Source organism: Ranitomeya variabilis, chromosome 4 (assembly GCF_051348905.1).
Source record: "Ranitomeya variabilis isolate aRanVar5 chromosome 4, aRanVar5.hap1, whole genome shotgun sequence".
NCBI classification, from domain to species: Eukaryota; Metazoa; Chordata; class Amphibia; order Anura; family Dendrobatidae; genus Ranitomeya; species Ranitomeya variabilis.
This window is the reverse complement of record NC_135235.1, coordinates 12,696,346-12,712,812: the sequence shown is the minus strand read 5'-3', so window position 1 is coordinate 12,712,812 and position 16,467 is coordinate 12,696,346. Positions and strand designations below refer to the sequence as shown.

Sequence of the window (16,467 nt, the reverse complement as noted above, 5' to 3'; positions counted from 1 at the left end):
TCATCAGCACAAATGTCTGTGATAGGGTCTTGTGCTTTTGGCCTGAGGAGGGAGTGAAAGGTGTCAAAAAGTTTCTTGGGGTTGTTGGATAGTGAGGAGATCAGGGTGGTGTAGTAGGTCAGTTTGGTGAGGTGAAGGGCAGAGTTATAGGTCCTTAAGATGTTTCTGGAGAAGTACTGTAATTGAGTTACGGGACTCAGAAAGTGGCATCACAAACAACATTTCTCTTTACAACTTGTCCTGCAAAAAAGTTATAAAAATTAAAAAAATTTCTCTTGAAACAATGGGGGAAATGAAAGAATGTATGGGCCGTAATGGGGTGATACACCTGGTACATTTTGCTGTGTCGCTTTCACTAGCCTTTTTTTTTAGATATTTTATAAAAGTGAGGGACAAACACCAGAACGGGGGCAATGTGTGACGATTGGGTGCACCCAGGGAGACAGTGACTGGACAGGCAGAGGAGCAGCCCCTCAGCTCTATGGCCCCCAATTATTCTAGATTAATGTGCAGCAGAATCGGAGCAGGGATCGGCGGAGAAGAGGAGCGTGGCTTTGTGATGTGTCCGGCGAATCTCTCATCTGCTGTTCAGCACCGCAGGGAACATTCCTCCTGGGCAGGAGGAGGCAGGACATTTCTGCTTAGTTTATTCCTCTTTTTTGTTGCACTTGTCAATAGTTTTCCTCCTGACAAAGAGCTGACCTCCAATCATAAACAGGCGGCGCTGAAAAACAGCAAAACGTTAAAAAACTGTCAGTAACTGCTGGATGAGCGAGAATTATGTGATTACTTCTCTAAAGTCACAGAAATGTCCAGATACAAAGATTTAGAATTTCCTGTAATTTACAGTGGGTACGGAAAGTATTCAGACCCCTTTACATTTTTCACTCTTTGTTTCATTGCAGCCATTTGGTAAATTCAAAAAAAGTTCAGTTTTTCTCATTAATGTGCACTCTGCACCCCATCTTGAGTGAAAAAAGCAGAAATGTAGAAATTTTTGAAAATTTATTAAAAAAGAAAACCTGAAATCTCCCATGGCCATAAGTCTTCAGACCCTTTGCTCAGTATTAGTAGAAGCCCCTTTTGAGCTAGTACAGCCATGAGTCTTCTTGGGAATGATACAACAAGTTTCTCACCCCTGGATTTGGGGATCCTCGGCCATTCTTCCTTGCAGATCCTCTCCAGCTCCTCAGGTTGGATGGTGAACGTTGGTGGACGCCATTTTCAGGTCTCTCCAGAGATGCTCAGTTGGGTTTAGGTCAGGGCTCTGGCTGGGCCGGTCAAGAATGGTCACAGAGTTGTTCTGAAGCCGCTCCTTTGTTATTTTAGCTGTGTGCTTAGGGTCGTTGTCTTGTTGGAAGGTGAACCTTCCGCCAAGTCTGAGGTCCAGAGCACTCTGGAAGAGGTTTTCATCCAGGATATCTCTGTACTTGGCCGCATTCATGTTTCCTTCAATGGCAACCAGCCGTCCTGTCCCTGCAGCTGAAAAACACCCCCCCATAGAATGATGCTGCGTCCACCATGTTTCACTGTTGGGATTGTATTGGGCAGGTGATGAGCAGTGCCTGGTTTTCCCCACACATAGCGCTTAGAATTATCACCAAAAAGGTCTATCTTCATCTCATCAGACCAGAGATCTTATTTCTCGCAGTCTGGGAGTCCTTCATTTTTTTTTTTTAGCAAACTCTATGCAGCTTTCATATGTCTTGCACTGTGGAAAGGCTTCCGTCAGGCCACGCTGCCATAAAGACCTGACTGGTGGAGGCTGCAGTGATAGTTGACTTTATGGAACTTTCTCCCATCCCCCTACTGCATCTCTGGAGCTCAGCCACAGTGATCTTGGGGTTCTTCTTTACCTCCCTCACCAAGGCTCTTCTCCCACAATTGCTCAGTTTGGCCGGACGGCCAGGTCTAGGAAGACTTCTGGTGGTCCCAAACTTCTTCAATTTAAGGATTATGGAGGCCACTGTGCTCTTAGGAACCTGGAGTACTGCAGAAATTCTGTTGTAACCTTGGCCAGATCTGTGCCTTGCCACAATTCTGTCTCTGAGCTCCTTGGCCAGTTCCTTTGACCTCATGATTCTCATTTGGTCTGACATGCACTGTGAGCTGTGAGGTCTTATATAGACAGGTGTGCGCCTTTCCAAATCAAGTCCTATCAGATTAATTACACACAGCTGACCTCCAATGAAGGAGAAGAACCATCTCAAGGAGGATCACAGGGAAATGCTCAGAATGTGACTGAAATATGAGAGTCTGAACAAAGGGGCTGAAGACTTATGACTATGTGATATTTCAGCTTTTCTTTTTTATTAAATTTGCAAAAATTTCTACATTTCTGTTTTTTTCAGTCAAGATGGGGTGCAGAGTGAACATTAATGAGAAAAAACTGAACTTTTCTGAATTTACCAGATGGCTGCAATGAAACAAAGAGTGAAAAATTTAAAGGGGTCTGAATACTTTCCGTACCCACTGTACATAAAGTGAATAGAACGAGACAGAAACGAGAGGTCGAGGTGACAATCAGTAATGTATGTGTGGCACCCCTGAGGGTCCAGTCGCCACAGAGGTACTGCACCTCAGCCAGAGGTGTGGTACTCCGCTCTTGGGTAAAGAGGGGGCACTACCTGGTACTCACACTTTAGCATCCAACAGCACACCACTCCATGCCAGGGGACCTGGGCGGACCCTATTGAGGGAAGGCCCCATCTCAGGCTGGAGGGGGAACTAGGTAGAGGGTGTGGGTGGAGAGAGTGACAGCTGGTAGTGGAGTTGTCATGGAGACAGCAGAGAGGCGGAGTTAGATGGTTGGTAAGAGGAAGAGAGTCTGTGAGAGGAGAGAGAGGAGGACAGAGGTGTCAGAGAGGAGCTCGAGAAAGAAATGGTCCTAGGGGTCAGGGAAGTGAAGAATTCACCCTTGGCGCCCGAATCCACGCCAACCGTAGTCGGGTGGAGGGACCAGGTTGCAGTGGGGGACCGACCCCAGACTAGTGGAGGAACTGCAAAACTCAGCGAGCAAAGCGGAGGCTGTAGTAACTGTATGCGCGACAGCCAAATCCACACACAATCGCTAAAAAGGCAGCCACATAAGGTCAAGGGGACCAGGAGGTCGTTGCCCGACAGGATCTGAGGCTGCTGGCTTGAGACACTGTGTGTGAGGCACAGGGCAGGAGGGTGCGAGCCAGCGCAGGGAGATGACCAGGGAAGGTGCACAAGAAGGGGGTACTGGAAAAGTGCACCCCAAACTACCTGGGAGCTGGCTGGACCACCGACCCGGAGGACACAGCACCCGGCTGGTGACTGTAACCAACGGACTGTGAGTAAAGTGTGAAAACTGCACCCTGCTGTGCCCTCAGAATTATTACTGCGTCACCTGCCCTGCACTACAACAGATCACCATTGACTTTAACATCTTAACTGCCCTGGGCCTAGATCTACCCGTGGAGAGGTGTAACATCTCTGCTGCGTCACCATCTGCCCCAGAGGACCTGAATCGCAGCATCAGCCACCTATTGCCAAACACCACGGGTGGCGTCACAGATCAATCCCATATAACTTTTCCCCTTGCATTTTTATTGCACGCCCAGGGCCACGGAGTCGGGTCATGGACCTGTGACTTCCCCAAAGAATTGTCCAACCGGTTTCCCAACGGCCCTGGTGGGCGTCGCATATGTGCAAACTGACTGCACCAGCAGAATAGTGAGTGCAGCTCTGGGGTATAATACAGGAGGTAACTCAGGATCAGTAATGTAATGTATGTACACAGTGACTGCACCAGCAGAATAGTGAGTGCAGCTCTGGGGTATAATACAGGATGTAACTCAGGATCAGTAATGTAATGTATGTACACAGTGACTGCACCAGCAGAATAGTGAGTGCAGCTCTGGGGTATAATACAGGATGTAACTCAGGATCAGTAATGTAATGTATGTACACAATGACTGCACCAGCAGAATAGTGAGTGCAGCTCTGGGGTATAATACAGGATGTAACTCAGGATCAGTAATGTAATGTATGTACACAATGACTGCACCAGCAGAATAGTGAGGGCAGCTCTGGGGTATAATACAGGAGGTAACTCAGGATCAGTAATGTAATGTATGTACACAGTGACTGCACCAGCAGAATAGTGAGTGCAGCTCTAGGGTATAATACAGGAGGTAACTCAGGATCAGTAATGTAATGTATGTACACAGTGACTGCACCAGCAGAATAGTGAGTGCAGCTCTGGAGTATAATACAGGATGTAACTCAGGATCAGTAATGTAATGTATGTACACAGTGACTGCACCAGCAGAATAGTGAGTGCAGCTCTGGGGTATAATACAGGATATAACTCAGGATCAGTAATGTAATGTATGCACACAGTGACTGCACCAGCAGAATAGTGAGTGCAGCTCTGGGGTATAATACAGGATGTCACTCAGGATCAGTAATGTAATGTATGTACACAGTGACTGCACCAGCAGAATAGTGAGTGCAGCTCTGGGGTATAATACAGGAGGTAACTCAGGATCAGTAATGTAATGAATGTACACAGTGACTGCACCAGCAGAATAGTGAGTGCAGCTCTGGGGTATAATACAGGATGTAACTCATGATCAGTAATGTAATGTATGTACACAGTGACTGCACCAGCCGAATAGTGAGTGCAGCTCAGGGGTATAATACAGGAGGTAACTCAGGATCTGTAATGTAATGTATGTACACAGTGACTGCACCAGCAGAATAGTGAGTGCAGCTCTGGGGTATAATACAGGAGGTAACTCAGGATCAGTAATGTAATGTATGTACACAGTGACTGCACCAGCAGAATAGTGAGTGCAGCTCAGGGGTATAATACGGGAGGTAACTCAGGATCAGTAATGTAATGTATGTACACAGTGACTGCACCAGCAGAATAGTGAGTGCAGCTCTGGGGTATAATACAGGAGGTAACTCAGGATCAGTAATGTAATGTATGTACACGGCGACTGCACCAGCAGAATAGTGAGTGCAGCTCTGGGGTATAATACAGGATGTAACTCAGGATCAGTAATGTAATGTATGTACACAGTGACTGCACCAGCAGAATAGTGAGTGCAGCTCTGGAATATAATACAGGAGGTAACTCAGGATCAGTAATGTGATGTATGTACACAGTGACTGCACCAGCATAATAGTGAGTGCAGCTCTGGGGTATAATACAGGATGTAACTCAGGATCAGTAATGTAATGTATGTACACAGTGACTGCACCAGCAGAATAGTGAGTGCAGCTCTGGAGTATAATACAGGATGTAACCCAGGATCAGTAATGTAATGTATGTACATAGTGACTTCACCAGCAGAATAGTGAGTGCAGCTCTGGGGTATAATACAGGAGGTAACTCAGGATCAGTAATGTAATGTATGTACACAGTGACTGCACCAGCAGAATAGTGAGTGCAGCTCTGGAGTATAATACAGGAGGTAACTCAGGATCAGTAATGTATGTACACAGTGACTGCACCAGCAGAATGGTGAGTGCAGCTCTGGAGTATAATACAGGAGGTAACTCAGGATCAGTAATGTGATGTATGTACCCAGTGACTCCAGTTCATGCGCATTTTATACATCACTTGCATTTAGAGTCGGACGCATTTTCAGTCATTTGAATCCATACCAACAGACATTGATATTTTCAGCCTTAGTTGGTGTCTGTGAAGTAATAGCAGGTGGTTCGTCTGCCCCAAAGGATTTAAAAAAAATAGTAAAAAAAAAAAAAACCTCCTGGTGTTGAAAACGTGAACTAAATACAATGTTTTTTTAATTCCCTTCAGAGTATAAAAACTGAAATCTTCGTGCAGGATCTTTGCATCCTGCCACTAATTGGACGCTCGCAGTCTTGGATTGCAGCTTTGCTTTTAATTAACTGTTTCCGGATTTAATCTCCCAAATGTTCTCTTTTTCGTCCTCATTTAAGCCGTCATCCTAATGGCGAGTTTATTATGCAGATCAATACTGTTTACCAACATGAAAGCCCTGTACGTGCGTTTGAACTCTGAGCCGGGAGGACACCAGTCGTCGATAGTGGAGAGCAGACTCTGCAGGTGTGGAGTCAATACGCTGCCTTCACCATCGCTCATCTGCCACCAGCAAAACTTTAGGGAAAACTTTGCAAAATGTTTTCTTTTTTTCTTTTAATGACAAACTTGAGCATTTTCAAGGACATAAAACCACGGAAATCTAAGAAAAGGTGAGATTTTACATTCAGATTTGACTTTTGCACAATTTGGATCATATTGTAACCAATCAGTCCTTATTTCCCCTTGATCAAGGCATGTTAATCAATCTCAGGGCTACAGGTTAATCAACATTTCCATCTCGTCTGCATGAGAATCGATTATTGACTTGCTGCCCTTTACGACACCGTCAGGAGCTCGTGTCTCAGCTTTGTCTTATTTTTGGTTATTCATTAGTAAATTATATGAATATCCGGTGACCTCCGAGACGAACAGCGACTAACAGCAGATGGTGTCTTAGAGAAACGCTCCAGGTAAAGTGCTGATAGGAGCAACACCCGGGCCATCACTTGTGTCTGGAGTGCACAGCCAGTACTTTACTCCAATATTTGGTATTGGAGGTAATGCCGATCCAAGGTCCCGATCCCCTGAGGTGCTGACTTTAGCATCCAAGTAGTTAGACAGAGGGAGAAGTCTCCATCTGTCATCTTATTGGCTCCTCGCTAACAAGTTAATGGGGTGAAAAAATGCCTTCTATTGCTTGCGGGAACCTATCAATGACCTCCTGACCTTAGAACATCCGATAAGTTGCAGCTCGTGATGCGCAGACAGTAATAACATAGAATCATACAAAAGTATCGCACTGTTATATCAGCAATCAGGAAATCGCAGATTCCAGTCCCCTAGTAACACATAACAAGAAATGTAAATCAGATAAATATTAAAAAAATATAACTTTGTCTAAAAAGAAAAAGAAAATCTAGATTACATAAGAAAAATAAAGAATGAAAATAACACATTTAGCTTTGTCGCAATTGTGAATATAGTAACAAAATAAAAAAACCTGCCAGAATTGTTGTTTTTGTTAAACATAAATCTCTCACAAAATGGAATAAAAAATTACAAAAAGTGGTGAATACCCCAAAATGGTAACAAAAAGTCAGGTCATCCCCCTAAAACCAAATCCTCAGACAACTCAAATCAAATTAGAAAGTTAAGGCTCTCAGAATTAGATGGGTCTGGGCTCAGTCATTCCAGAACTTCCATCTTCTACTGGTGAAGCCGATCTTTTCCTGATTTGGAGGTCGCTCAGGGTCGTTGTCGCTGAAAGGTGAAATTCCTCCTCTTCATCAGTTTTTTACCAGAGACCTGAAGGTGTTCATGTAAAATGAACTGATTTGGAAGTGTCCATAATCCCCTCCATGCTGACTAAGGCTCTAGTTCCAGCTGCCAAAAAACATCCCCAGAAGACAATGCTGCCCTCACCATGCCTCCCTGTGGGGATGGTGATCTTCTGGTGGTGTGTAGCATCGGATTTGTGCCTTTTAGAATTATTGCCAAAAAGTTCCCCCTCGGTCTCATCAGACAAAACACGTTTCTGCTTCTGGTCAACGTGAAGGAGGTTTTGCAGAACATTGCCGGCCTGGACTTTCTCTTATGTAAGGAAAGTCTTCCATCTTTCCACCACAGGCCGGAGATAAGATTGTGGTCACATGCAGGACACAACCAGGACAGGCGAGAAATTCCTGCAGCTCCTCTAATGTTGCTGTAGACCTCTTGGCGGCCTCCTGGGGCAATTTTCTTTGTGATTTTCATCAATGCTTGAGAGACATCCAGTTCTAGTCACTGTTGTGCCAAATTTTTGTACCTTCTCTTGACTGACAACTTTCCACAATGAGAACCTTTGCTGCGTTGTCAGCTGTCTACAGAACAGAAAATGTCAGTAAAATCCTCATAAGGCAGTGACACTTTCTCTGGGGTTAATGAGAATGACGACAGCCAAGCGCTGACTACTGTGCAACATGGGGGAAATGTGATCAGCTGATACTGAAGACAACAGCCCCAATTATAGGAGGGTGCTCACACTTATGCAACCACGTTATTTTACATTTATTTTATTCCCCCCAATAATTATTTCAGTTTGTTTTTCAAAGGATATGTGCAGATTATGAGCGACATTAAAGGTGGAAAAAATTTAGAAATTATTCATCTTGGTAGAATTTTTACATGATAAAACCCTTGGGTTTGAATCCTTCTAAGTAGAGATGAGGAAAACAAATCCTGCAGCGCCTTTAATGTTGCTATCGGCATCTTGACAGCCTTCAGGGACAATTTTCTTTTTGATTTATATCAATTTTTGAGGTACATCCAGTTCTTGGTAATGTCACTGCGCTGCCTTATCTTCATGACGTCTTCACAGTGTCCATGGTAGATCTAATGGCGGCAAAACACATTTGTAGCTTCTCCTGACTGACAACTTTCCACAATGAGATCCTTTGCTATGTTGTCAGCTCATTTAAATCCTCATAAGGAGAGATGAGCAAAACAAATTCACTTTGAATTTTACGAAAATCAAAACTATCCAGAATCTGAATTGTTTTTTGGACTAGAGCAATGATGCGGGACAGGTGCGATGTGGGACAGGTGCGAGCCGGGAACAGGTGAAAATCATTTCTCAAAAATTGTTTCAATTACATTTATCCTTCTTTTGACTTTTTCTTTTATCCACCCGGTATATTCACTAATATTGCTAATAGTGGCATTATTCTGTGTCAGGTTTTTTATGTAAATTTGTGTTTCTTTACTAAAAGATAACATAAAATTATTTTATTTTGATTTTAACTTGGCAACAAACGCCACATTTGAACACAACCAAAAGAGAGAGGAATCCAAATGCCGCAAAGTTTTGAATTTAAGGCTCACATGCAGCTTGTTTGCAGTGTTTTTTTATGCAAATAAGAAGCTGTGTTTTACAGTATGAGCAAAAGCTATGAGAGTTCAGAAATCTCCTGCACATGATTATTTGATTTTTTTCCGGACTGAATTTGAGAACTGCAGAGCTTTTTTTTAAAATTCTGCAGCATCAATTCTTTCAACATTTTTGCCACATTTTGTCACCCATTGAAAACAAGGAGAAAGTGCAAAATCGATGTGATGCAAAAGAAAATGCAGGAAGTAGGTTTCGCTGCATATTTTTAGCATTTTTTAAAGTTATATAACATGAATTGTAGTCAAAACACTTGTAATCTGCACTAAAAGAAATGCTACAAAAGTGCGGATCTGCAGCGTTTTTATTGCCTAGAAAGTTGGCTGCACAAAAAAGGCTACAAAAACATTGCATGTAAAAATATAGACTAAAACTCAGTTTTACTGCTGTAAAGTGTATAAATTGTACATATCCAGAGGGCAAGAAGAACGTTTTGGTTTTGGCCTTTTTTTGTTACAACAGCCATCATGATTTTTTATTTTTACAGAGGTATAGCACAGTGAGAGGTGTATATATTAATATGTATATACTGTAGGCATTAGGCAGCATTCACACAGGAGATGTGGTTTGGTCCAGACAGGTGCAGTTTTATTGCTTTCATAGAACTCCAAGGAATTCAAAACAAAACACCCTCTTCTGGGCACAAAGGTATAACAGCAAATAAACCGTTCTTGACCAGCACATATGTCAGTGCAGCTCACCCCATAAGATTACAGTCCTTTCTCCTTTACATACATAAGGCTACTTTCACACTAGCGTTGGTACGGGGCCGTCGCCATGCGTCGTACCGACGCATGTTGTGAAATAAATGCACAACGGAGGCAGTGGATGCAGTTTTTCAACGCATCCGCTGCCCCATTGTAATATCCGGGGAGGAGGGGGCGGAGTTTCAGCCGCGTTTGCGTGTTTGAAAATGGCAGACGCGACGCGCAAAAAAACGTTACATGGAACTTTTTTTGTGCCGACCGTCTGCCCAAACACGATGCATCCATCGCACGACGGATGCGACGTGTGGCAATCCGTCGCAATGCGTCGCTAATGCAAGTCTATGGAGAAAACATGCATCCTGCGGGCAACTTTGCAGGATGCGTTTTTTCTCTAAAACGACGCATTGCAACGTACGTCACACCTCGCTAGTGTGAAAGTAGCCTAAGAGGCTGATCCCACCTGTATCGGTGTCACCTTCAGCCAGAGCTCCAGCAGTTTCCAACGTCACACAGAAGTAATCAACTCCATGCTCAGTTCACACTGAACAGGCTGCAGCTTCCACACATTACTCTGCAGCTCCAACACACAGACTGCTCAGCTTTCCTCGCTGACCCGTGCAGCCTCCATTCAGAGATAAACTCTGGCTTGTCTTTCTCCCAGCTACAGCTCACATTATGGCTGGTCACTCACCAGCAGCACACTCAACTCTGCTCAGCATGGTGAACTCATGTCCTGGTTCTCACTCAAAACTATCCATGTGCATCTAATCAAGATCGGCAGTGCTAGGATTTTTTCCCAGTCCTAATAACTACTTTATAACTAAGCAATCACTTTACATGAATTCCAGTATTTGGTCCATTCACCAATCACCGTTCTTGGGATTAGTGATGGCCTGATGTTGGGTGGAGCAGGGGCCCAATCTTGGGATCAGTAGAGTCCCGATCTTGGATTCAGTAGGGGCACAATCTTGAGACCAGTAGAGGCCCGATTTGGGGATCAGTAGGGTCCTGATCTTGGGATCAGTGATGACCAGATCTTGAGTTCAGTAGGATCCCGATCTTAGGATCAGTAGGGTTACAATCTTGGGATCAGTAGAGGCTTGATTTTGGGATCAGTGATGACCCGATCTTGGGTTCAGTAGGAGTTCGATCTTGAGACCAGTAGAGGCCCGATCAGTAGAGGCCTGATCTTGGGATCAGTGATGGCCTGATCTTGTGTCAGTAGGTGCCCGATCTTAGGATCAGTAGGGTCCCAATCTTAGATTCAGTAGGCGCCTGATTTTAGGATCTGCAGGGACCATATCATTGGATCAGTAGGGCCACGATCTTCGGATCAGTAGGGTCACAATTTTGGGATCAGTAGAGGCCTGATCTAGGGATCAGTGATGACCTGATCTTTAGTTCAGTAGGGGCCTGATCTAAGGATCTGCAGGGACCATATCTTGGGTTCAGTAGGGACCTGATCTTAGTATCGGCAGGGGCCCGATCTTGCGATCAGTCGAGGCCCAGCTGTCAGACCCTGTCCCATTAGAAGTAGAACATGTCTGACGTCTCACAGATCCCCCTATAATCATTGTCATGCGCCCGGCTCTAGATTTGAGGCCATTTATAAACTTTTTAAGCCCCTTACAAAGCCGCCGAGTTACGACGTAAATGTTTTTTATCCACTTTCTGTTTTTATATATTTATTTTCCTCTAATTGGCAGAAAATTAATGACGGCGCCAAAGCCGTGAGCAGATGCTTCCTGCAGGAAAAAATAAAAAACTGAGCAGGTTTGTGAGTTCTTCTCTATTTCCTGCACACGATACATTGTATAAAATACATCAAGAAGGCGATAACATGTGGCGGGTCAGAGATATGAAGGAGAATCCTCGCCGCAGATTGCAGAGGAGCACAAAGCCTAGCTTTCCTCCATCGCATCCCATTTCAGCTGCGGGAGCTGGTAATTAGCGCTCAGGCCTCTGGGACCTAATTAACCGAATCAATTAACAAAAAAAAACACAAACTAATAATAATGCGAGCGAGTCACCCTGACATTTGCCAGCCATTAGGAGAGATGTCAGCCTGGCGACATGATAATGATGATCACCTCATTTGCAGTTCGCCATTACCCCCGGTGAGCGCAGCGCGGATCTACGAAGCCCAGATTTGCCGCTGACCCTCCGAGGAAGCTTTGACCTTTTTATTGAACACATAATCAATACGGTTTTCTCCTGCGCAGAACAGAAAGGTTTTATCTGTGCGGCCGCGTTCTTAACCTTCAGAGGAACGCCAGGCACCGCAGCTCGGGGAATTTCTGCAGCTCCCGGGGCAAAGAGCAAGGTTTTATACTCCAGGGCTGGGACAAGCCATCTTATCTATAGACGTGTTGCGTGCTGGCCGCAGCGGGGGTCCCACACTCACTGCTACTTGAAGACAGGTCTTTGTAGTTCTGATCCATTAGTTGCTATATAGGATTGGGGGGTGCATAGAGCAAAGGGGGAGCCATAGTGAAAGATAACATGGTGCCCCCTGCTGGTTCTGGTCATGTTATTACATCTGGCTATTCTGGAGCCGGTGTCCATCCCTTGTAGGAGAGAAGTTACAACCCTCGCTGCAAAATGGGTCTCTGGTCAGGTCCGGGTCTGAGATGAACACCAGCACTGAAATGTTGTATTAAATGTTACATCTCGTAAACGCTGCAGAAAGAGAGACGATAATTGCAAATGGAGTAATATTTGTCAGTGAGAGTCGGACGGACTCTAACCTGTAATAAGACCCCAGATCAGACCCCCAAACATACTGTAACCTGGACCCTTAAAGTCATTCCAAGCCTAGATGAATCTAATTCAGACTCCAGACCAGTCCCCTAAAGCTACTGAGACCGAAGACCAGACCACTAATATTGTAGACCCTAGGCCAAACCTTAAAACTACGAAGATCCCAAACACAAAATTTCAAAACATTCAGATCCCAGATTGGATGCCTGAACTAATTCCAGACTCACACAAGACCTGTAAACCCATTGAAAATCCAGATCTGAAAATTCAGTAGAATCCAATGACCCCAAACCCATTCTGATGTCGCCAGGCAGCAATGGCTGCAGGGGTTGTAATCGCCCCACAGTCTCCAGAATTGGGGAAACCTCGGGGCGGAGCTGTCAGTGTATACGTGGGTGAATATAGGTGGAATGCACAGATATGTCCTGTAAGATACATAATAGACCATTATTATGAATAGTTTCTTATAAAATTAGAATTTTTATAATTTTTTATAGAATTTAGACAGTTTTGATGAATTTCCCCAGAAAATTCAATATGTGGCAAATCAAAAATGCTCCAAAGCCTCAAACTGCCCCAAAAAGAACAATGTGATGCAGGGACCCTCTGATCACTCAGTGTCAATAATAAATGTAATATACATTTATCTCTACTGTGCTGTCACACACTATCTGTACAGTTTATCACTGCTGTGCTGTCACACACTACAGTGGGGAAAAAAGTATGTAGTCAGCCACCAATTGTGCAAGTTCTCCTATTTAAAAAGATGAGAGAGGCTGTAATTGACATCATAGGTAGACCACAACTATGAGAGTCACAATGAGAAAACAAATCCAGAAAATCACCTTGTCTGATTTGGAAGATTTATTTTGCAGGTTAAGGTGGAAAATAAGTATTTGGTCACCTAAAAACATGGAAGATTCCTGGCTCTCACAAACCTGTAACTTCTTCTTTAAGAGGCTCCTCTGTCCTCCACTCATTACCTGTAGTAATGGCTCCTGTTTGAACTTGTTATCAGTATAAAAGACACCTGTCCACAACCTCAGTCACACTCCAAACTCCACTATGGTGAAGACCAAAGAGCTGTCGGAGGACACCAGGAACAAAATTGTAGCCCTGCACCAGGCTGGGAAGACTGAATCAGCAATAGGCAAGCAGCTTGGTGTGTTGATATCAACTTTAGGTGCAATAATAAGAAAATGGAAGACATACAAGACCCCTGATAATCTCCCTCGACCTGGGGCTCCATGCAAGATCTCACCCCATGGGGTCAAAATAATCACAAGAACGGTTTGCAAAAATCCCAGAACCTCACGGGGGGAAAATAGTGAATGACCTGCATAGAGCTGGGACCAATGTAACAAAGGCTACCATCAGTAACACACTACGCCGCCAGGGACTCAGATCCTGCAGTGCTAGACGTGTCCCCTGCTTAAGCCAGTACATGTCCGTGCCTGTCTGAAGTTTGCTAGAGAGCATTTGGATTATCCAGAAGAGTATTGGGAGAATGTCATATAGTCTGATGAAACCAAAGTAGAACTGTTCGGTAGAAACAAAACTCATCGGGTTTGGAGGAGACAGAATGCTGAGCTGCATCCAAAGAACACCATACCTACTGTAAAGCATGGGGGTGGCAACATCATGCTTTGGGGCTGTTTCCCTGCAAAGGGATCTGGATGACTGATCCGTGTACATGAAAGAATGAATGGGGCCATGTATCGTGAGATTTTGAGTGCAAACCTCCTTCCATCAGCAAGGCATTGAAGATGAAACGTGGATGGGTCTTTCAGCATGGTAATGATCCCAAGCACACCGCCAGGGCAACGAAGGAGTGGCTTTGTAAAAAGCATATGAAGGTCCTGGAGTAGCCTAGCCAGTCTCTAGATCTCAGCCCCATAGAAAAACTTTGGAGGGAGTTGAATGTCCGTGTTACCCAGCGACAGGCCCAAAACATTACTGCTCTCGAGGAGATCTGCATGGAGGAATGGGCCAACATATCAACAACAGTGTGTGCCAACCTTGTGAAGACTTACAAAAAACGTTTGACCTCTGTCATTGCCAACAAAGGATAGATAACAAAATATTGAGATGAACTTTTGTTAATGACCAAATACTTATTTTCCACCTTAATTTGCAAAATAAATCTTTCGAAATCAGACAAGGTGATTTTCTGGATTTGTTTTCTCATTTTGACTCTCATAGTTGTGATCTACCTATGATGTCAATTACAGGTCTCTCTCATCATCAAAAGTGGGAGAACTTGCACAATTGGTGGCTGACTAAATTCTTTTTTCCCCACTGTATCTTTAAAGTTTATCACTGCTATGCTGTCACAGACTGTCTACAATTTATTCACTGCTGTGCTGTCACACACTATCTGTACAGTTTATTCGCTGCTGTGGCGTCATACACTCAGTACAGTTTACCACTGCTGTGCTGTCACACACTCTGTACACTTTGTTCACTGCTGTGCTGTCACACACTATCTGTACAGTTTATCACTACTGTGCTGTCACACACTCTGTGCAGCTTATCACTGCTGTTCTGTCACACTCTACAGTTGTTTCACTGCTGTGCTGTCACACACTCTCTACAGTTGTTTCACTGCTGTGCTGCCACACACTCTCTAGTTGTTTCGCTGCTGTGCTGTCACACTCTCTACAGTTGTTTCACTGCTGTGCTGTCACTCACTGCTTTGCTGTCATACACACTCAACAGTTGTTTCACTGCTGTTCTGTCACAGCCTCTCTACAGTTGTTTCACTGCTGTTCTGTCACACCCACTCTACAGTTGTTTCACTGCTATTCTGTTCACACACTCTATAGTTGTTTCACTGCTGTGCTGTCACACACTCTCTATAGTTGTTTCACTGTTGTTCTGTCACACACTTTCTACAGTTGTTTCACTGCTGTTCTGTCACACGCTCTCTGCAGTTGTTTCACTGCTGTTCAGTCACACTCTCTACAGTTGTTTCACTGCTGTTCTGTCACACACTCTCTACAGTTGTTTCACTGCTGTTCTGTTCACACACTCTACAGTTGTTTCACTGCTGTTCTGTTCACACACTCTACAGTTGTTTCACTGCTGTTCTGTCACACACTCTATACAGTTGTTTCACTGCTGTTCTGTCACACCCTCTATACAGTTGTTTCACTGCTGTGCTGTCACACACTCTCTACAGTTGTTTCGCTGCTGTGCTGTCACACTCTCTACAGTTGTTTCACTGCTGTGCTGTCACATTCTGTACAGTTGTTTCACTGCTGTTCTGTCACACACTCTATACAGTTGTTTCACTGCTGTTCTGTCACATACTCTGCACAGTTGTTTCACTGCTTTGCTGTCATATACACTCAACAGTTGTTTCACTGCTTTGCTGTCATACACACTCAACAGTTGTTTCACTGCTGTTCTGTCACACACTCTCTACAGTTGTTTCACTGCTGTTCTGTCACACACTGTCTACAGTTGTTTGCTGTTCTGTCACACACTCTCTACAGTTGTTTCACTGCTGTTCTGTTCACACACTCTACAGTTGTTTCACTGCTGTTCTGTCACACACTCTCTACAGTTGTTTCACTGCTGTTCTGTCACACACTCTCTACAGTTGTTTCACTGCTGTTCTGTTCACACACTACAGTTGTTTCACTCATGTTCTGTCACACACTCTCAACAGTTGTTTCACTGCTGTTCTGTCACACACTCTTTACAGTTGTTTCACTGCTGTTCTGTCACATACTCTGTACAGTTGTTTCACTGCTTTGCTGTCATACACACTCAACAGTTGTTTCACTGCTGTTCTGTTCACACACTCTACAGTTGTTTCACTGCTGTTCTGTCACTCACTCTCTACAGTTGTTTCACTGCTGTTCTGTCACACACTCTCTACAGTTGTTTGCTGTTCTGTCACACACTCTCTACAGTTGTTTCACTGCTGTTCTGTTCACACACTCTACATTTGTTTCACTGCTGTTCTGTCACACACTCTCTACAGTTGTTTCACTGCTGTTCTGTCACACCCTCTCTACAGTTGT

The 16,467-nt window shown here is 44.2% G+C and overlaps 1 long non-coding RNA gene across 1 annotated transcript in view; it reads right to left on the bottom strand.

The window, feature by feature from the left end:
• Positions 1-636: 636 nt before the first annotated feature.
• Positions 637-16,467, bottom strand: part of LOC143768325 (uncharacterized) — a 61,621-nt gene continuing 45,790 nt past the window's right edge. The window contains exon 3 of the long non-coding RNA XR_013213806.1: positions 637-724. This is a non-coding gene — a long non-coding RNA (uncharacterized LOC143768325). The remainder of the gene's footprint in view (positions 725-16,467) is intronic.